Below are 24313 nucleotides of genomic sequence, written 5' to 3'. Positions count from 1 at the left end.
GGCAGGCAACAGAGTGTGAGTCAGAGATAGCCCCCACTCCAATTATTGCAGGACCTACATGAGGACCAAGCTGCATGCCTGCTATATATCCTAAGCTCTACCTAATCTTTGGCTGTGGGTCTCTGCATGTGTTTCCGACCACCTCTCAGAGGACAGTTATGCTAGACTCCTGTCCTCAAGCATAACAGATTATCATTAATAGTGTCAGGGGTTCATTCTCTCCCATGGGGTGGGTCTCACATTGGGCTAGTCACTGGTTGGCTATTCCCTCTGTCTCTGCTCCATCTTTGTCTTTGCACAACCTGTAGAATAGACAAACCACTCAGAAATTAAAAACTTCAAATTCCTTGTGAAAACTGATTCCTTTTGTTTTTGTTGTTTAGTGATTCGAGAGTACGGTCCTCACTTAGGTAATAACAACACTGATGTCATTAACTGGTCTTTGAGAGCTACTATCTTATTTCTGGACATTCTTCAGTGTTCTTATTGATGTATTTTCCTGAATGGAATCACCTTCTGCTAACTTCCTGAGATGCTGAGCTGCAGATTCAGAACTATTCCTGTCGCTTCCCCATCTCTTCTTTTCCTCTCAGTGACGGTGCTGGGCATGAGTGTACCCCTTAACTCTTACCCATTCTTTCTGGAGAGATGCAGAGGAGGGAGCAAGAATTGATGTCTCCCATGGGCAAGCACCAATCCCTAACACATTTACCTAGGCCTCCTCACACATATGTAGCAGATATGCAACTTGGTCTTCATGTGGGTCCCGAACAACTAAAGTAGGGGCTGTCCCTAAAGCTGTTGCCTATATGTGGGTGGGATATGTTCTTCTAGCTGAGCTGTCTTGTCTGGCCTCAGTGGGAGAGGAAGCACCTAGCCTCACAGAGAATTGATGTGCCAGGATTGGGCGGTTACGGGGGGAAGCCCACCCTCTCAGAGGAGAAAGGGAGAGGGAGGAGAGGAGGATTGTGGGAGGGATGTCAAAGAGGAGGCAGTAAGCAGGATGTAATGTGACTAAGTAAAGAAAATTTAATTTAATTTAAAAAAAAGAATGGATGTCTCATTTCTCAGCTATCCGAGTTCTCATCTCACTCATGTCACTCTGTCCCACCCCAGCTGGATGTGCTGAAGTCGAGATGCTGAACATCTTTAAGCCCGAGCTTTGGGTTGATCAGTTTTCCTTTATCCACTGTCTCTAGCAATGTACACACACCTTCAGAAAGAGCTGGCTGGCTGCTCAGGCTTACCATACTTGCACTGTGTGTCGTTTTTCCATAGGCCTGTGTCCAGTTATCCATCCTCAGATTCCAATATAAGGACTCGTTGTTTCTCCTGGGGATACCTTTTTATTGTTAAGGGAGAACGAGGCAGCAAGCATGTATCTTCAATCTGCTAGGCTGTGCTGAAAGTTTCAATGTTTACTGGGGATTCCACCTGTTACTGATGGCAGTAATAACAGAGAGTCGTTATTGTTAAACACCACAGAGCGCCAGGAACTATCTTTAAAATGTTGAAATCGTGAACTTAATAAAACCTCAAAAGAGAGTAAGGAATTATTGCCCTGTGTTTTACAGATAAGGAAACTTTGGCTCACAGTTTAGAAATATGCTGTGCCCTAAATCCTTAATCAAAAGATTTTCCACTAAGGGCAGATTGACAAATTAATCTCAGGGGTTTTCATTGCAGAGCAAGTTATCACAACAATGTAACATTTTATCGCAATTTACAGAGTTGCACACTCAACTCCAGTAACATTAGTGATCATTTTTCAACCGAGTTGATCTAAATAAAAGTTGAGAGTTAAGAGTATATATTCCCACTTTGTCAGTGTAACTCCAAAGTAGAAGACAACATTCTCTTCTCCCTGTCATCCACGCTCTTTCTGGGAAACATCTGGAAAATTATTTATTGAACAACATGGCTTTGATATCCCTGAGGTACTGTGTTTTCCTGGAGCTACAGAAAGTTGAAATAAAATAATTCTGGTGGGTAGGTAATAAAAATCTCTACCTCTCCCTTCACCTGGGAGAAGTTAACTTTGTAGCACTAAAGGTAGATTCTATTTCCCCTGAGTTTCATTTCTCACTTGGCCTGCATTCTTTTGAGACTAAGAGAGCTGGCCGGAAGAGCCTGTTCCAGCCCTTGCAGGTTTCCTCTGGTTCACTTGGACCCCTGCCTCCAGCAGGCTTGCTTGCCAAGGGCAAGTAACCACAGAGAGCAGAGCCAAGTGCCCAGTTGTCCCAGCCAAGGCCAGGCATGGGAGTGAGACCAGCCAAGAGTGAATGAGCATAGAACCTCCCATCTGACTTCAGCCCAGAGAAAGGCGGCTGATTTCCGCTTGCAGTTGTGACTCACAACTAGGCTGTGTAAGCGGTTGTTGTTTTGAGCCATTAAGCTTTGAAATGGTTAGTGATGCCATTTCAAACTGATGTGAAGGCTGAAATGATGCCTCTGGAGTGTCAAGTACAGGCCATGTGGCTCAGAATTGTGGGCTTTGTCTCTACAATGGACAGATGCTCTGAATTAATTCAAGGAACTGCCTAATGTAGCTCTATGTCAGTCCCATTTTTGTGCCTTCCAGGCTCAGCTTGCAGGTCAGCATGGGGAAGCACCTGTTCATTCTCTTACCTCTGGAGTCTTAGCACGGGAGATACTTTATCAGGCAATGGAAAGATCCCTACACCCCATAGGTTTTACAAACTCAATTTAAAACATGCACAGAGGTTGTCCAAATCCCATCTAGGGTATAAGCACTTTTCTACCAAGAAAGGCAACTGGCTTAGCTGTGGAAGCAATTACTGATTTTTCTCCTAGTATTACTTGACCATTCTTCCTACAGAGCATGTTCTTCATTAAACACGTGATCACTGAGAGCACGTGACCACCGAGAGCAGAAACTTCCTTGCTTGTTCTCCCTCAAAGCTGCAGTTGCTTCATGATGATATTTCAGCCTGTTGGCTGAGAAGAAAACCCACCAAGTTGACAATAATAGTTACATTTGCTTCAGACTAATTAGGATAATATTCTAAGCTATTTGGCTTCACGTAGTCATGGAAATGGGCCCCGGTATTCGCAGTTTTAAGAAATAGCAGGTTAAACTACATTATTGTCACACAGGAATTATGATTGTTGTTGACAACATTTAACTCATCTATGCAAAAGGGGTTGGCCCCAGTCAGTGTCTGGGTAGTTTGAAGAAAGGAGTTCTCACAAAAAAGAATAAACAACTTCTTGCAAAACTTCTCTTTTGTTCTAGCTGCTCACAGGTAAGGATAGGTGATGTCATGCTGGCTCCAAGATTCAGCTGCTGAAGCATCTAAAACTTGATGTGGCAATGCCTTGGTCCATCTCACTGCCATTGTATTTTTTACCAAAATCTACTGCATTTTTTTTTAATCAGGGCTAGTGGTATGTGAGAAGGACTATGTACCATCTACACCTTCCCCCTTCCACTGGCAAGACTGGGAAAATTGGACACTCATAGATGCTCACAATGATAGCAAATTCTAGACATGTGAAGCAGAGACAGAAACTGCATGTAGCCCCAAGCAAGGTGAGGAAAGAGGGTCTGCGGGCTTTGTGCCCCTGGGCCTTCACATAAAAGGGAAATAAGTGTTTTGGTTATTTGAAATAAGTATATATTTTTTTCTTCTTACCTACATTTGAGCAGGTATCCTAATACTTTCATGGAAATGTCTTCACTGGTGTACCTTTAATATTATTTTCTTATGAATCTCTTTCTATGACCTATTCATAAACACTGATTCTCCAGACTGTTAAACATGGAGACTGATGATTCCGTAACTTATTACTATGTGTTTTCTTTTCATGACAATATCTATATGTCATATTCTTGCTCATGTTTGGTTTTAGGAAGTCATTTAAATAGACCTTATATAGTTTTATCATAAATTAATAGCTGGTATTTCTGGTTGGCACCAGCTCCGGGCCACCTTGGGTACGAACATTGCAGATGGTTCCATGGTCCCCAGAGGACTCTCATAACATCTATTCCAATACAACTGAGAGTGGCAGGGGTCAGCAGGAGCAGGGCCAAGGAGTCCCACCCAACCAGCAGCATATAAAGGCAGACCTATCAGAATTACACCTGACTTCTCCCAGAGACTATGAAAGCCAGAAGATCCTGGGAAAATGTCATATAGACCCTAAGAGAACACAAACACCAGCCCAGTCTACTATACCCAGCAAAACTCTCAATTACCATAGGTGGAGAAACTAAGGTATTCCATGAGAAAAAAAAATCTAAACAATATCTTTCCACAAATTCAGCCCTCCAATGGATAACAAAGGGGAAACTCCACCACACGGATAAAACTAAGCTCAAGAAAAAGTAAGAAAGTAATCTTTCAACAAACCTAAAGAAGATAGCCAGAGACAAGAGCTCTGGGGTACATTGGACTTGCAAACTTTATATGCCCCAGTACAGAGGAACGCCAGGGCCAAAAAGGGGGAGTTGGTGGGTAGGGGAGTGGGGGTGGGTATGGGGAACTTTTGGGATAGCATTGGAAATGTAAATGAGGAAAATACCTACAATAAAATAAAATAAAATAAATTCATAAAAAAAGAAGAAGATAGCCACATGGACAGAATCCCACATCTAACAACAAAAATAACAGGAATCAACAACAACTTTTCCCTAATATCTCTTAATATCAATGAACTAAATTCCCCAATAAAAAAACATAGACTAACAGAATGGTTACATAAACAGGACCCAACTTTTTGCTGCATACAAAAATCCACCTCAGGGACAAAGACAGACACTACCTTAGAGTAAAAGGCTGGAAAACAATTCTCAAAGTAACTGGTCCCAAGAAACAAGCTGGAGTAACCATTCTAATATCGAAGAAAATCGACTTTCAACCTAAAGTTATCAAAAAAGACAAGGAGGGACACTTCTTACACATCACAAGTAAAATTTACCAAGGTGAACTCTCAATTCTGAACATCTATGCTCCAAATGCAAGGGCATCCACATTCATTGAAGAAACTTTGCTAAAACTCAAAGCACACATTGCACGGAACAAAATAATAGTGGGAGACTTCAACACCCCACTGTCATCAATGGACAGATACTGGAAACAGAAACTAAACAGAGACACAGTGAAACTAACAGAAATTATGAAACAAACGGATTTAACAGATATCTATAGAACATTTCATCCTAAAACAAAAGGATATACCTTCTTCTCAGCACCTCATGGTACCTTCTCCAAAATTGACCATATATTCAGTCACAAAACAAGTCTCAACAGACACAAAATATTGAAATAATCCCATGCACCCTATCAGATCACCATGGACTAAGGCTAATAACAACATAAATAATAGAAAGCCCACATACAGGTGGAAGCTGAACAACTCTACACTCAATAATTACTTGGTCAAGGAGGACGGAAAGAAAAAAATTAACTACTTTTTGGAGTTTAATGAAAATGAAGCCACAACATACCCAAACTTATGGGACACAATGAAAGCAGTCCTAAGAGGAAAACTCATAGCTCTGAGTGCCTCCAAAAAGAAACTGGAGCAAGCATACACTAGCAGCTTGACAGCTCACCTAGAAGCTCTAGAACAAAAGGAAGCAAATTCAACCACGAGGAGTAGACAGCAGGAAATAATCAAACTCAGGGCTGAAATCAACCAAGTGGAAACAAAAAGAACTATTCAAAGAATCAACCAAACCAGGAGCTGGTTCTTTGAGAAAATCAACAAGATAGAAAAACCCTTAACCAGACTAACTAGAGGGCACAGGGACAGTATCCTAATTAACAAAATCAGAAATGAAAAGGGAGACATAACAACCAAAAGTGAGGAAATCCAAAAAATCATCAGATCCTACTACAAAAGCCTATACATAAAAAAAATAAATAAATAAACTGGAAAACCTGGATGAAATGGAAAATTATCTAGACAGATACCAGGTACCAAAGTTAAATCAGGATCAGATTAATGATCTCCCCTAAAGAAATAGAAACAGTCATTAATAGTCTCCCAACCAAAAAAAGCCCAGGACCAGATGGGTTTAGTGCAGAGTTCTATCAGACCTTCAAAGAAGACCTAATTCCAATCCTCCTCAAACTATCCCACAAAATAGAAACAGAAGGTACTCTACCCAATTCATTCTATGAAGCCACAATTACTCTGATAACAAAACCACACAAAGACCCAAGAAAGACAGAGAACTTCAGAACAATTTCCCTTATGAATATTAATGCAATAATACTCAATACAATTCTTGCTAACCAAATCCAAGAACACATCAAAATGATAATCCATCATGATCAATTGGGCTTCATCCCAGGAATGCAAGGATGGTTCAATATATGAAAATCCATCAACATAATCCACTATATAAACAAACTGAAAGACAAAAAGCAAATGATTATCTCATTAGATGCTAATAAAGCATTCAACAAAGTTCAATATCCCTTCATGGTAAAAGTCTTGGAAAGATCAGGAATTCAAGACCCATACCTAAAGATAATGAAAGCAATATACAGCAAATGAGTAGCCAACATCAAACTAAATGGTGAGAAACTGGAAGCAATCCCACTAAAATCAGGGACTAGACAAGGCTGCCCACTTTCTCCCTACCTATTCAATATAGTACTTGAAGTCCTAGCCAGAGCAATTAGACAACAAAAGGAGATCAAGGGGATACAAATTGGAAAGGAAGAAGTCAAAATATCACTTTTTGCAGATGATATGATAGTATATATAAGTGACCCTAAAATTCCACCAGAGAACTCCTAAACCTGATAAACAGCTTTGGTGAAGTAGCTGGATATAAAATTAACTCAAACAAGTCAAAGGCCTTTCTGTACACAACGGATAAACAGGCTGACAANGAAATTNGGGAAAGAACACTCTTCAAAATAGTCACAAATAATATAAAATACCTTGGCGTGACTCTAACTAAGGAAGTGAAATATCTGTATGATAAGAACTTCAAGTCTCTGAAGAAAGAAATTAAAGAAGATCCCAGAAGATGGAAAGATCTCCCATGCTCATGGATTGGCAGGATTAATATACTCAAAATGGCTATCTTGCCAAAAGCAATCTACAGATTCAATGCAATCCCCATCAAAATTCCAGCTCAATTTTTCACAGAGTTAGAAGGGGGCAATTTGCAAATTCATCTGGAATAACAAAAATCCTAGGATAGCAAAGCTATTCTCAACAATAAAAGAACCTCTGGTGGAATCACCATGCCTGACCTAAAGCTGTACTACAGAACAATTGTGATAAAAACTGCATGGTACTGGTACAGTGACAGACAGGTAAATCAATGGAACAGAATTGAAAACCCAGAAATTAACCCACACACCTATGGTCATTTGATCTTTGAAAAAGGAGCTAAAACCATCCAGTGGAAAGAAGACAGCATCTTCAACAAGTGGTGCTAGCTCAACTATCCATTAGCATGTAGAAGAATGTGAATTGATCAATTCTTATCTCCTTGTACAAAGCTCAAGTCTAAGTGGATCAAAGAACGCCACACAAAACCAGAGACACCGAAACTTGTAGAGATGAAAGAGGGGAAGAGCCTAGAAGATATGAGCACAGAGGAAAAAATCCTGAACAGAACACCAATGGCTTATGCTATAAAATCAAGAATCAACGAATGGGACATCATAAAATTGCAAAGCTTCTGTAAGGCAAAGGACACTGTCAATAAGATCAAAAGGCAACCAACAGATTGGGAGAAGATCTTTTCCAACCCTCAATCCGATAAGGGGATAATATCCAAAATATATAAAGAACTCAAGAAGTTGTACTCCAGAAAATCAAATAACCCTAGTTTAAAAACGGGGTACAGAGCTAAACAAAGAATTCTCAACTGAGGAATCCCAAATGGTTGAGATACACCTAAAAAATGTTCAACACCCTTAATCATCAGGGAAATGTAAATCGAAACAGCCCTGAGATTCCACCTCACACTAGTCAGAATGGCTAAGATCAAAAATTCAGGTGACAGCAGATGCTGGCAAGGATGTGGAGAAAGAGGAACACTCCTCCATTGCTGGTTGGATTGCAAGCTGGTACAACCAGTCTGGAAATCAGTTTGGCCGTTCCTCAGAATATTGAATATACTTCTACTGGAATATCCAGCAATACCACTCCTGGGCATTTTTACCCAGAAGATGCTCCAACATGAAATAACGACACATGCTCTACTATGTTCATAGCAGCCTTTTTTATACTAGCCAGGAGCTGGAAAGAAGCCAGATGTTCCTCAACAGAAGAATGGATACAAAAAAATGTGGTACATTTACACAATGGAGTACTATGCAGCTATTAAAAACAGTGAATTTATGAAATTCTTAGACAAATGGATGGAGGGTGATATCTGGAGGATATCATCCTAAGTGAGGTAACCCAATCATAAAAGAATGCACATGATATGCATTCACTGATAAGTGGATATTAGCCCAGAAGCTCAAAATCCTTCTTAGAAGGGGGGACAAAATACCCATGGAAGGAGTTACAAATAGTGGAGCAGAGACTGCCCCACCTGAGGATCCATCCCATATACAATCACTGAACCCAGACACTATTGTGGATGTCAACAAGTGCTTGCTGAGAGGAGCCTGATATAGCTGCCTCTGGAGAGGCTCTGACAGTGCTTGACAAATACAGAAGTGGATGCTCACAATCATCCATTGGACGAAGTACATGGTCTCCAATGAAGGAGCTAGAGAAAGTACCCAAGGAGCTAAAGGGGTTTGAAGCCCCATAGAAGGAACATCAATAAGAACCAACTAATACCCCCCAGAGCTCCTTGGAACTAATCCACCAATCAAAGAAAACACATAGTGGAACCTGTGGCTCTAGCCATATATGTAGCAGAGGATGGCCTAGTCAGTCATCAATGGGAGGAGAGGCCCTAGGTCCAGTGAAGGTTCTATTCCCCAGTATAGTAGAATGCCTGGGCCAGGAAGCAGGAACGGGTTGGTTGGGGAGCAGGGGAAGGGGGGAAGGTTTAGGGGATTTTTGGAGGGGAAACTAGGAAAGGGGATATTATTTGAAATGTAAATTTAAAAACCTAATTTAAAAATAAATTAATAGCTGCATGTTATTAATTTTCATAAATACTTCCAGGAAAATAAAGGCACTGTGTCTTCAAAGGATGAAAATCTTATTTAATTATTAAGGGTATTTTGTAAATTTATACCTTATTTATATATTTAAATGTTTATTGTTTGACTTAGTGAATATAGTATAGATCTTTTCAGAAACAGAACATGCATACTAAATTGCACACAGGAGACAATAACTCTATAGGCACTAAAAGGCCAATTTGATGTAAACAGATCTGCAACAGTGCAGTCACATTAAGTATAGCAATTGCACATACCTGATAAATGTAACAAAGATTCATCTCCTTATACACTTGATGTACTATACTGTTATTATTTTAGAACATGTTCCTTCTGTTTTTTTTTTTAATTTACTATAAAACAGTACACAATATTATGGCTAATAAGAGGCTACCTGGATTGGCTGAGGTAGGCTAAATTTGAATTAATGGACATATACTCTCTGTATTGCCTGAACATTTTGGAAATATCTTAAGGATGTGTTTCTCAGAGCATATTCCTGCTGTTGAGTGATACATGATATGCCTGATGCATAGAAGTGCTCTATTACGGTCATCTCCATCTCATCATCATTATCATCAGTATCATTATCATCACCATCACCACTACCATCAGCATCATGCTCATTATCATCACCATCATTTTATTGAAATGAACTTGAGCTGCTAGTTCACACATTTGCTGTCTGTAGCATTCCTGAGTTCTTACAGGACAGTGATCATATTCCATACGGTCTGACAGATCAGTGCTCAGAATATGTTTGCAAATAAAATGAGAAAAGGGATGTACAGGGTTGGAGAGGGCCAAGTGGATGAACATACAGCCCTCAGAGGATGAGGATGAGGTAAATCTGGTTTAGAATATAAGTTCAAACCATAACAACTGGTTTTCCTTCAGAACAAAGCATACATATGGTTAACACTTTTGAAGAAGTAAAAAAGTAAGCCCTTTGGACTCCATAGTTCAGCGTCTGGCCAACTGCTCTTGGTAAGTGAGGTGTGTCAACCCCGGATTTGCTTTTTGTGCTTGTAAACTCATATTGAGAAAGGATCAGGTCTGTACTCAGGTCTCAAATAACCAGTGTAGTCATTGGCTGCCTGATAGTTGGCTACCTGATTGGTGTGAACTCATGTCTGAGTGGTCTACTCTCTGGTGGACACCTCACAACAGGTACTCATGAAGAACAGTGTTTCACTTCACATGATTGACATGATTATGTAGAATAAGGAACAGATATTAAGAATGTAAAAACGTGACTATTAAGGGACAAGATAATCAGCTAAGAAGAATAAATGAGAACTCTAATACACAATTATGCCTCAGGGCATGGGATCAGTCTGATCAAACATAAAGAAATGAAAATAGTGAAAACCAGTCATTTTCTTTAAAAAAAAATTAAAGGAAAAAAGAAATCAGTAAAGCTATCAGGAGGAGAAAAATATTACCAAAGTCCCAACAATATATAACAAATATAGATAATGTGATGGCATATTTTCTTAATGCAGACATGACACTATCATTAAGCCAAAAGTAAGTCATGAATTTATATTTTTCAGAAGTGAAAAACACAATCCCAGAAAGAAAACCCAAACTTGGGGAGAAAGAATGATAAACCAAACTACTGAAGATCTTATGGTAAACTTTATGAGTTCTGATTGGATTGTGCCAGGGCCAGAGACATGTCATAGTGGTTAAAGGGGCTTGCCACCAAGTCTGACAACCAGAGTTCTATCCCCAATGCCCACAACTTGTCTTTTGACCACACGTGTTCTAAAGCATGAGTGTGCTCCACACCCTTACACAAAACAAATAAATGTAATTTTAAAACCTTTAAAACAACATTTTATTAATTTCTTGAGAGTTAATACATTATTTTATCCAATGTATTTTTATCATATTCACTTCCTTTCTCCAACCCCTCCCTGATCAATGCCCACTTCCCACCAACTTCAGTTTTCTTTCCTTTGTTTAACCCTAGCAATGGATCACCAGTATAGTGCTATGCACTTGCTTGTAGTGACACCACATCAAGCTGAGCTCCATTGAAAATGGACTGTAGACTTAGACATGGGTAAATAAAAGAACTTAGCATATGACAGAGTGACCTGGGAAAAGTAAAATGATGAAAGGACAGAATTAAGTCTTTTTAAAATTACTTTATTTATTCACATTCCAAATGTTGCCGCCCTTCCCAGTCCCCCTCCCAGAGTTCTTCTCCCCAATCCTCCTTTGCCTCTGAGACGGTGCTTTCCCCATCCCCTCTCCCTCTCCTTCCCCCTCATCCCCCTTTTCTGGGGCATCAAGTGTCTATAGGATTATGCGCACACTCTCCCACTGAGTCCAGACAAGGCAGTCCTCTGCTACATATGTGCCAGAGGCCTTAGACCACCTGTGTATGCTCTTTTATTGGTAGCTTAGTCTCTGGGAGGTCCCAGGGGTCCAGGTAAGTTAATACTGTTGCTGTTCCTGTGGGGTTGCTCTCCCCTTCAGCTCCTTCAATCCTTCTCCTAATTCTTCTATAGGAGTCCCTGACCTCAGCCCGATGGTTGGCTGTATGTATCTGAATCTGTCTTATTCAGCTGCTAGTAGAACCTCTCAGGAGACAGTCATGCCGGGCTCCTGTCTGCAAGCATAACATGGCATCAGTAATAGTGTCAGGGTTTGGTGTCCATCCCTGGGATGGATCCCAAGTTGGGCCAGTCACTGACTGAATGGGCATTCCTTCAGTTTCTGCTCCATTTTTGTCTCTACATTTCTTTTACACAGGAACAATTCTGGGTCAAAATATTTTAAGGTGGGTTTGTTACCCCTTCCCTCTACTGGGAGCCATGTCTATCTACTGGAGGTGGTCTCTCTACACTCATGGAACATAGTACCTAAGTCACAGATACAAAGGTAAGAAGGAAAAAAACACACACACACATACATACACACACACACACACACACACACACACATATATATTGATATATACGTGTATATATAAATATATACACGTATATAAAATTGAGATATATATATATATATCAATTTTTACATTGAGTAGGTTGAAAACTTCAACCTTTTCAGAGAATTTGTCTTCTATGACTCTGTGTGTGTATGCATATGTATATGTATATGTATATGTCTATGTCTATGTCTATGTCTATGTCTATGTCTATGTCTATGTCTATGTCTATGTCTATGTCTATGTCTATGTATATGTGTGTATATATATGTATATATGTATGTGTGTGTAGAATATATATATATATTCTATGGATGTAGACCTGTAACACATCAGAAATAAAGAGAAAAGTTCTTTAATGCAGCATCTCTCAACCTGAGGCTTGCAACTCAGAATGGAGGTGTCAAATGACTCTTTCATGGGGGTCACCTAAGACCATCAGGAAACACAGATATTTATATTACAGTTCATAACCGCAGCAAAATTACAGTTATGAAGCAGCAATGAAAATTTTATGGTTGGGAGTCACCACACAATAAGGGACTGAATTAAAGGGGCATGCCATTAGGAAGGCTGAGAACCATGGCTTCATTGCATGGGTCACAGTGTCATGAAGTGTGAGAACCACTGCTTTATTGTGTAAACATATTCTAAATATATGATGAGGGAAAGGTAAAAATTCCAGTTGAAAATCTGACCAAAGCTATAAAAATGTAATTAACAATGGGAGGAACTAACAGCTCTAAGATGTCAGTATGTAAAGCCCTTGCCCTGAAAGCATTAGGCCCTAGCTTTCTCCCTAGAGCCAATGTATAAAAAGCCAACTGTAACAGCTTGCACATGGAATACGACTGCTGCGGAGGGACAGAAAGGAAGAGCTCAGCCTAGGCTACTTGACCAGTTCCAGTAAGAGATCTTGTCACAAAGACATTACGAAGATGGCACTCGAGGGACAACATCCTTGGTCTGGATCCTGAGTATCATTGGTTCCAGTCCTCCCAAATCTGCTCCTCCACCTTTGGTACATGACCCAAAAAAAGAAAAAGAAGGAAAAGGAGGAAGAGGATAAGGAGAACGAAAAGAAAATGAGGAAGAGGACGAGGAGGAGGAGGAAAAGGAGGAGAAGAGAAGAAGAAGAGAAGGAGGAAGAAGGAAGAACAACAACAACCACAACCACAAGTCCAATTTCTGTCGCCCATACACTCACCAGAGCATGGACAAACTCGCGGTGGCCTGAACCCCTGCCTAAAGCCATAAATTATGAAGAAATACACTTTAGCGTCCTTAACATAATTTTTAAGAGTTCTTTTCAATGTCTTTCCATCTAGGTTGTTGCTTTTGGGACGTAGGGATTGTCAGAGAAACCTTCTATGTCTCCCTTTCTCTACTGTGAGTATGCAGTCATCAATATCAGCTTGCTTTCCCTTTAGAGTAAAGGAGAGCATGGGTGATGGACCTACACATGGTTTCTAGTGACATCACAGATCATGGACACCTATATGGTCTCTGGTTCCAGTATGTGCCACAGACCTCAGTGTGGTCTTCAGTGGCAGTACAAACCATGGACATCAACAGGGTCCTCTGCTGCTGCATAGGCCACAGACCCCATCACAGCCCTCAACAGCAGCATAGGCACTCACATTCAACATGGTCCCCAGCAGCAGACATCCACATGGCCTTCAATGGAAATCCAGGCCATGGACACCAGCACAGACCCTGGCCACAATAGGACCATGGACCCAACATGATAGCATGGGCCAGACATCACAACGACTGAACTGTGTTCTTCTTTAGACAGTAGAAAACTAAGGTGAATATATAATAACTTACAATAATTGTTCTCTAATTTTTTGGGAAAAAATCAGCACATATAAACAAAAGATACAAAAAGTTTATAAACAACAACAACAAACTAACCAGCAAGGATTGAGAAAATACAAAGTACATTCCTAGATTGGGAACATCTTAAATAATAAAGATACTTTTAAGACAGACTGTTTAATATTAAGCAGTGTTCTTCCAAGTTAGTTGTGCTTTAAAGAATAAATCATCTGGCAGCTTAGAAAATGTTTAAATTTAATAAAAATAAAGAATTTATGTATTAAAATGACAGCGATGCATCTTGTGCTCACAGAACAAAAACGCAAATGAGGGCTAGACCAGGAAGTCCTTTCTGAACTGTGATCTAAGCTACAATAAAAAGTGAAATAAACCACAGAGCATACACAGGCTGGTCTGGTGCTCCTGGCACATACGTAGCAGAGGACTTCCTTGCTGGCCTCAGTTGAAGAGGATATGCCTAATCCTGTAGAGACTTGATGCTACAGGGAAGGGGGATGCCTGGGGGAGGAGGGGAGACTCTTGTGGAAGGAAAAAGAGAGGGGGAATGGGATGATGAATTCTGGGAGATGGGACAACATCTGGAATATAAATAAATAAAATAATAAGAGAAAAGGAGGAGTAAGACAAATCAGTGAAATAAAAGGGTAAACAATCAAAATTGGTAAATAAAAATGACCAGTTGAGTGCATATCATGTGAGTTCTTTTGTGATTGGGTTACCTCACTCAGGATGGCGTCCTCCAGATACATCCATTTGCCCAAGAATTTCATAAATTCACTGTTTTTAATAGCTAAGTAGTACTCCATTGTGTAAATGTACCACATATTCTGTATCCATTCCTCTGTTGAGGGACATCTGTGTTCTTTCCAGCTTCTGGCTATTATAAATAGGGCTGCTATGAACATAGTGGAGCATGTGTCCTTATTACCAGTTGGAACATCTTCTGGGTATATGCCCAGGAGAGGTATTGCTGGATCTAGTGGTAGTACTATGTCCAGTTTTCTGAGGAACCGCCAGACTGATTTCCAGAGAGGTTGCACCAGCTTGCAGAGTTGCAGAGACAAAGTTTAGAGCTAAGACAAAAGGATGGACCATCCAGAGACTGCCCCACCTTGGGGTCCATCCCATAATCATCCACCAAACGCAGAAACTATTGCATATGCCAGCAAGATTTTGCTGAAGGGACCCTGATATAGCTGTCTCCTGTGAGGCTTTGCCAGTGCCTGACAAATACAGAAGTGGATGCTCACAGTCATCTATAGGATGGAACACAGGGCCCCTAATATAGGAGCTAGAGAAAGTACCCAAGGAGTTGAAGGGGTCTGCAACCCTATAGGTGGAACAACAATATGAACTAATCAGTACCCCCAGATCTCTAGCTGCATATGTAGCAGAAGATGGCCTAGTCGGCCATCATTGGGAAGAGAGGCCCCTTGGTCTAGCCTAGCAAACTTTATATGCCCTAGTACAGGGGAATGCCAAGGCCAAGAAGTGGGAGTGGGTGGGTAGGGGAGCAGGGCGGGGGAGGGAGAAAATGAGGACAGCTCATCAACTGTGACTCCTCTGAGATAAGCAGAAAGAAGAAAATGGGAGGGACAAGAAACCATTGCTGAAGGCTTTAGTGGGCCCAGTTCACTGGAGTCACAGCCAAAGCAGCCTAATAACTCTGCCAGGTGCAGCAACTGCCTGAAGCTCTCAGGACTAACCTCAAACTCAAAAGTATCCTAACCCAGCAGTAAAGGCTGCTTTATTTGCCTGCTACCCTGCAGGATAGGGCCATCACAGACTAAAGCTAGGGAACGGGAAGCTAGATTGTCACAAATCCCTGCTGACAAGTTCTACCTCTGCTGCTCCTGGAGAGTCTGTTTTTCTCTCTAGGTTTCATCACACCCCAAGCCCTAGACATCCCTCATTTGTTCTCACTCTGTGGAAACAATCACCAACTGGACAGCAGATAGAGAGAACTAGGCTCTCAGGAACTGAGCTAGGTGTACAAAGGGGTAAATTCTAGACAACAAGAAAGTGTTAAAGAGTTTTTGGAAGCAATGCCATGAAGTGTTTATAAACTGCCAGTCATTCACACAAACCATGGCTAAATAAACCTGATTCTACTATTGAACCAGTCTGTGAGACTAAATTAATAGGACACTATCTAAATTGTATACTGGTATTAAGTATCACAAAGAGGAGAGATAGTCTAATGGCACCTCAAATGTTTTTAAAACTTAACTGACAGTGATCCATATCACAGGGAGGTAGGAACTGGTACAGTAAACCTACTGAAGGGAATTGTCCACTAAGTAGCAATAGAATGCAAACTATCTGGGTATATTAAACACAAGGAAAAAACTCTCCACTCTTCTGAGAGAAAATAAACAACAAAACCCAACTGTAATGGTCTAACCACCATGTATTATCAACAGGAAAAAGTCTGGACAATGAAGCAAAACTATTTCTGGAGTAAATTAAAAACTAGACTCTCTAGAAGCCAACATAAGGCATAGGAAAACACTAATAGAATTTCAAAATTAAAACACATGTCTACAGTAACATGAAGGCAGGAAGAGAATGGGAACTGTATGTTACAATGTTTCCATATGCCAGTTAAGAGGTACACTACTGATTCTGTCTCTACCATGAATTAGTTCATTCACAGTTGGCAGCTGAGTTGTGGCCACTGTCCATGAGCCACAGGTTCAGTAGCAGATGCCATCAACAAATTCTTGTGTGCATCTCCCCTAAACTCTAAGGCATGTGAAAGACTTCAGCAAGGATGGGATTTTCAGTAACTTGGAATATGGTCAAGAGAAGGATCAGAAACTAGTCATAAAAGCTACAAGTCGGATTAAAACCTACAGGTGCCTGGGGCTAGAGACTAGAAGCAGAAACATATAATAAGCCATCTTAACTCTGAAGGAGATGCTGAAGGGGAGCTGAAATGAGACCTTTGGAAGATTAGGCGTCTGAAGTGCAGCTCTTTAGGATAATGGAGCGTTCTAAAGTGGTTCGCTGTGTGAGAGAAGTCAGAAGAACCACATTATGCAAGATGCAGTACCAGAGAGTTTCTGGAAGACCTTCATTTCCACTTTGTCCTGGTCCCTACAACCAGAACAAGCCTAGGTTAAAGGAGTGTACCCAGAACAGAGCAAGATTCTGAAGATTGGAAGATGTGACTTTCCTTCCTTTCTTCTCTCTCTCTCTCTCTCTCTCTCTCTCTCTCTCTCTCTCTCTCTCTCTCTCTTTTCATGAGATTTTTGTTTTCTATTAATTTATTCTTCTCTCATACAACACATCCTGAGATCAGTTGCCCCTGTCTCCATTCCTCTCAGGTACTGCTCCCCTCCCCTCTCGCCCAGATCCACTCCTCCTTCATTTCCCTTAAAAAAAAATCAGGCCTCCCAGGAATATCAACCAAACGACCTAATATACCATAATACTAGGCACAAATCCTCATATCAGGGCTGGGCAAGGCAACCCAGCAGGAGGAAAGGGGTCCCAAGAGCAGACAAAGGAGTCAGAGACACCCCCACACTCACTGTTAGGATGCCCATAAAACAACAGATCAAGCAAATATAACATAAACAAAGAGGAACTAGGGCAGACCAATGCCAGCTCCTTGATTATTAGTTCAGCCTCTATGAGCCCCTATGAGCCCTACTTGGTTGATTCTGTGGGCCTGTTCTCTTGGTGTCCTTCACCACTATGCTGCCTACATTTCTTCCTCGCCATCATCTACGGTGTTCTCTAAGATCCAAGGGAAAGCACGTGATAGAGGTCTCCCGTTTGGACTCCTTTTCTCTGCCTAATGTTTGGTCTTTGCCGGTACTCCTGTCAGCTGCCAGAGGCAACTTCTCTGATTGTGATTTGGGCTAAGCAGCAATCTATGAGCGTAGGACAATATCATTAAGAATCATTTTATTGATTTTTTTTCTATCCTAGAGAGCTAGCTATCCAGATTCTGGTTCCTCTTCATCCAGGCAGTATCTGGCGTGGGCTCCCTCTTGTGGCATGAACCTCAAATTAGATCACTCATTGGTTGGCCATTTCCACAGTTCTTTATTTCCATTGCCCCAGAGCTTCCTGCCAGCAGTTAGACTGTGGGTTGAGCGTTTTGTAGCTGGGTGTCGCAGCCACACAGCTAGAAGTTGCCTGCTTACAGAAGATGACAGTGTTGAAGCGCCACATCCTCCGTGACATTATCGCTAGGGTTGTCTTGTTAGAATTCTGGGAGTTTTTACCCCACAAGGTTTCCACATTGTTGTTCACCCACCCACCTCCTCCCCCAATGCCCTTTAATCCAGACTATTATTTTGCTTTTATATTTCTTTGTTTTGTTTTGTTTGTTTTCTAATTTGTTTCAGGTCACAACAGTCAGGTAAATTTTTGTTTAAAAAAAAAAAAACAAAAAAAGACTGTAACCTATGACTAAACCGGGGATTTATTCCTAGAATAAGGAATAGCAAACGGCGAAAGGTAATCATTACAATAATTCCCACTGACAGAACGAAAGATGAGACTCAGTCACCTCTATAGACGTTGAAAAGAATTTAACAGAATTTAATAGTCTGTCAGGGGGAAAACTCCAGATAAGCTAAAATGTGGATAATAAATTACAAAATTCATAAGGACAGTATGTGATGAGGGTGTTAGAAATAACGGGGAGTTTTTATTTAATGGGAACAGTGCTTCCACTGGGATGATGGACAGCAGGGTGACCACACAGAATCATGAATGCATCCAATGGCATCAAGTACCACTTCAAAGTGACAAAGTTCATGTCTTCAATAAAAGGGGGGAAGGCCAGGGGCTGGAGAGATGGCTCAGCGGTTAAGAGCTCTGATCACTCTTGCAGAGGTCCTGAGTTCAACTACCAGCAACCACATGGTGGCTCACAACCATCTGTAATGGGATCTGATGTCCCCTTCTGGAGTGTCTGAAAACAGTGATAGGGTACTCACCTATATAGAGTAAATAAATCTAAAAATAAATCTAAAAACAAACCAAACATGCAAAAACAAGCAAAACCAAAAAGGAGGAAGGTAAAAAGAAATACTTTAATTAATAATGAAACTGAAATACATATGCTGCAAATGGCAGAGGGAGCTCACTTAAGGATGAAATGGCAGACTCATCAAGAAAAACAACCAAGCCAGGCGTGGTGGCACACGCCTTTAATCCCAGCACTCGGGAGGCAGAGGCAGGAGGATTTCTGAGTTCGAGGCCTGCCTGGTCTACAAAGTGAGTTCCAGGACAGCCAGGGCTATATAGAGAAACCCTGTCTCGAAAAACCAAAAAAAGAAAAAGAAAAACAACCAAATATTGCATGTAACTTCCAATACATAAAGCCAAATTCAACAAAACAAAAGGAATAATTAAAAATCATCTGTCCAGTTTAGAGAATTTAATATCCACTTCATGGCAATACATAGAATCAATAAAAGAAATTCAGTAGACTTGACTTGTGTACAAATTTAAAAACATTGACCAATAGTATTTAGATGACATTTTAGAGCAATTTACCAACAGAATTTTTTGGATTTCCTAAAACACTAGAAATGGTTCAAATGGTTCAAGACAAATTATATGAAAAAATAGGGTAGAGCTAGAACCTAACAGATTTTTAATTTTTTTTCTTTTTTTTTTGATTTTTAATATTTTTATTACACATTTTCCTCAATTACATTTCCAATGCTATCCCAAAAGTCCCCCATAGCGCCCCCCACTTCCCTACCCACCCATTTCCATTCTTTTGGCCCTGGCATTCCACTATATTGGGGCATATAAAGTTTGCAAGTCCAATGGGCCTCTCTTTCCAGTGATGGCCGACTAGGCCATCTTTCGATACATATGCAGCTAGAGACAAGAGCTCCGGGGTTCTGGTTAGTATATCATGTTGTTCCAACAATAGGGTTGCAGATCCCTTTAGCTCCTTGGGTACTTTCTCTAGCTTCTCCATTGGGAGCCCTGTGATACATCCAATAGCTGACTGTGAACATCCACTCCTGTGTTTGCTAGGCCCCGGCATCGTCTCACAAGAGACAGCTATATTTGGGTCCTTTCAGCAAAATCTTGCTAGTGTATGCAATGGTGTCAGCGTTTAGAAGCTGATTATGGGATGGATCCCTGGATACGGCAGTCTCTAAATGGTCCATCCTTTCATCACAGCTACGAACTTTGTCTCTGTAACTCCTTCCCTGGGTGTTTTGTTCCCAATTCTAAGAAGGTGCACAGTGTCCACACTTTGGTCTTCATTCTTCTTGAGTTTCATGCATTTAGCAAATCTAACAGATTTTTAAAAATAATAATTAAACTATGTTAAAGCATGCCAAACTATCATATTTTACATTGGTGAAGATATCATAAAGAAACAGAAGTTTAAATCCCAGGAGGCTGGCCATTTGGACAGAAGGCTCAGATGGAGTGAGCCATGAAAAGTGCTGGACAGGTTCATTTTTTTACATAATTGTTGCAGGTGATTGCTTTATGACAATCAACTAGACTCTTAATTTTGTTATAGTGTGCTTTCTGCATTTACATTTTATTTTAAAATAAAAATATTCTAAGATCATACATCTGTGTATAATAAAGCAGTTTAGAGAAGACCAACATTCCCCAAAAAAGTGCAACTCACACAAGTACACAAAATACAGAGCAAAACAAACAAAAGGCCAGCAAATGACTCTGCTTGGAGGCACTGCAGACATTCCAAGGCAAATGCAGCACAGAGGCCAGTATCCCACAGAGACAGACAGCACATGGAGAGGAGCTGGTATTTTGCAGCTTTTCTTCTCTCAGGGTACTTAGCAATTCTTAGCATGAATTCAAGCCAAGGTTCTAGTGAAGGGATACTGATAGAGGGCAGAAAAGTCAGGAAGAAAATGGCTAACAGTTGGCAGGAGAAATAGAAATTAGAGATAGCGCCAGAGCAGCTGTGTAGGGTACAGAACTTTAGTATAAGGGATTTGTAGGACAGAAATGAGGCAGGATAGAAAAACAGACAAAGTATGACATGGGACTAAAAGCCTAGGAAAAGAAAATGGCCCTGTTAACAATGGAGATAAACCCCAGGTTAACAATAGAGATCATATATGCTTTCCAAAGGGCAGAGCCAGCATGACAAATGTTTTTTCAGAGATACTTCAACCAAGAATATACTTCAACCAGTAAATACTATGTGCTCACTTAGTGGCCAAATGATGTATAGCCTTAAGACTTTAGAATCTCCTTTATATTTAAATTGTTCTCCAATGCCTTATACAATATATCTAATATAGCACTGGTCGAAGATCCAAGCTACATTAAACGGTGATGTCACTCTACAGAAGAAAATGTCATCTCTATGTTTAACAATTTGTCGATACAATGTCCAGCATTCAGGCTATAAGTTACAGATGTAACAAGAAGCAATGTCAAAATCAGGCACTGGCATCCAGCCTCTCTACCCAGACATATCATGCACATCTTGTCCCAGGGCCTAACCAGGTGAATCCACCCAATTCTCCTTTTCATAGATCTCTTTAACCCCAAGATCGAACTCAGATTCCACATTCAGTGCCTATGACCTAGTCCAGACTCCAGCCAGGACTTACACTCGCAGAATATAACCTACAGGCCCCTAACATGTCACATAAAACCTCTCCCCAAAACAGGTCCTACACTTCTTATACCAGGGTCTAGCCTAGTGACTTTTACCTGATCTTCCCCCATCCACATTACCTCCCCAACCCCCAGATCAACCTCCAAACTCAAGACACAGATGAAGACACACATCCAGTAAATCTGACAAGGCCCCAATTTCCTTCCACTCAAACCATAGCCGATCTTCCTGTCCAGTGGATCCTGCAAATCTTCTCCCATCCCACTGTATCCATATCAGACACAGAACTAGCAGAAGGAGTCCCCATGCCCAAATCTTATCATAAAAGTACAAATAGAACAAAAGCCAGAATATCTTACATGCACACACCCTCAAAACCCACCAGTCCTGTAATAGAAATGTTAATAGAAAACAGTCCTCAGTAAGGATTACCTGGGTGAACCCCAGGACACAGAATTTAAAAGAACAATCACAAATATCATCAAATAATTCTAGGAGTTGAAAGAAGTCGTGAAGGAATTGATTAATGACGATAAAGAGAATAAATGCCCAGGTGATATGCAAGAAAGCACAACCAGAAGGCTGAGGGAAATGGCAAAGTCAAGCTAGATTTTGACAACCAAATTCAATAAAAGAATACAAACCGTAGAGAAACTTCTAGCAGAAACCAAGATGCAATTGAAAAATCCCAATATTCCAAATACAAAAGTCAAGGAAATGCCTTGTGAGTAGAATACTTCCAGAAGACTATAACATGTCATGACACAAATGGAAAGAATATGGTTGTGTAGTTTGGTCTTGCAGTACTCCTAACACTGGCAGTAGGGGCTGTGTCTGATTCATTTGCCTACTTTTGGGACACTTTTTCTCCTCCTGGGCTGCCTCATCCAGCCTTAAGAAGTGGTGGTGGTGGGGGGGGGAGGTACATAATTAGTATACCATGTTTAGTTGATATCCCTAGAGGACCTGCTTTTTTCTAACAGGAAACAGAGGATTTGGGGGCAGCTAGTCGTTGAGATAAGAGAAAAATAAATTTAGAAATTAAAAAAAAATTAGACAAACCAAACAAGCAAGGAGTAGGTTTTTGTAATACATGAAAGGAACAGACATGGGACATGAGAAGACCAAACCTTCAAGTTATAGACATAGGTGATGGAGAAGAATCTCAAGTCAACAAGATCATAGAAGAGAACTTCCTCAAACTTCAGAAATACACACTCAATACAAATACAAGAAGTGCATAGAACAATAGGCAAGACCAGAAAAGAAAATCTCCATAGCATATCACAGTTAAAACACTAAGTACACCGAACAAAGAAAGCATACTGAAAACTGCAAGAAAAAAACCCAGGTCACCTGTAAAGGAAAAGCCATCAAAATCACAGCAGACTTCTTAATGGAGAATTTGAAAGTCAGAAGAGTCAAGAGCAAAGCATTTCATTCCACATCTTATGACCATGACTGCCAGCTCAGACTAATGTCCCAGCAAAACTAATTTCCATGCTTGAAGCAGAAAGGCAAGAAAAGCTTCCCATGATACAAACAGCCTAAAAATAGGGGTTGTTTTTATATCCAGCAGACAAACCCAAAGCAAAATAAAGGAAATAAGCCAGGCAGTGGTGGTACACGCCTCTAATCCCAGCACTAGGGAGGCAGAGGCAGGTTGATTTCTGAGTTTGAGGCCAGCCTGGTCTACAAAGTGAGTTCCAGGAAAGCCAGGGCTACACAGAGAAACCCTGTCTCTAAAAAAAAAAAAAAAAAAAAAAAAAAAAAAAAAACCAAAAATAAAATAAAATAAATAATATTTGGAACTAAAGACATGGATAAGCATAACAAAGAGACTTTCGAAAGAAGACAAAAAAAAGCTATAATTACTGAAATGCAATATCACAAAGAACATAAAAAAGAAGAACCAAAACCATGATGACAATACACACACACACACTCACATACACACACACACACACACACACACACACACATACACACCATTCAATAATAACTTGAAATAGGAATAGCATTGATTTTCTAATTAAAATCAGACTGGCTGAACGGATCAAGGGACAAAAATCCATTTATTTGCTGTCTATGAGAAACTCATCCCTGTAAAGATAGGAACCACCATAGAGGAGAAAACGGGCAAAAGAACCCTAATTAAACAGATCCAGGAAGCAGGCAGGTTGATTATCCTAATGTCTGAGAAAACAAGCTTCAGACTAAAATTTACCAAAAGAGTTAAAGAAGACACTTAATTGTGATAAAGAGAACAGTAAGGCCTGCCTTTATATGTTAGTTGAACCTTTTCCCTTACTGATTTTAATATTCTGTCTTTATTTAGTGCATTTGTTGTTCTGATTATTATGTGTCGTGAAGAATTTCTTTTCTGGTCCAGTCTATTTGGAGTTCTGTAGGCTTCTTGTACGTTCATGAGCATCTCTTTCTTTAGGTTTGGGAAGTATTCTTCTATTAATTTGCTGAAGATATTTCCTGGCCCTTTAAGTTGAAAATATTCGGACTCCGCCGAGAGTAGTCTGCACAGGTGAGAGTGTGGACTACAGAAGCTAACAGCTTCTGGAAAGGAGGGAGCCACAGAGCTTCTGAGGCAGCCCCTAGAGGAGTAGACAGCAGGAAGTAATCAAACTCAGGGGTGAAATCAACCAAGTGGAAACAAGAAGAACTATTCAAAGAATCAACCAAATGAGGAGTTGGTTCTTTGAGAAAATCAACAAGATAGGTAAACCCTTAGCCAGACTCACTAGAGGGCACAGGGAAAGCATCCTAATTAACAAAATCAGAAATGAA

Source organism: Mus caroli, chromosome 17 (assembly GCF_900094665.2).
Source record: "Mus caroli chromosome 17, CAROLI_EIJ_v1.1, whole genome shotgun sequence".
NCBI lineage: Eukaryota > Metazoa > Chordata > Mammalia > Rodentia > Muridae > Mus > Mus caroli.
This window is presented reverse-complemented; position numbering follows the sequence as displayed.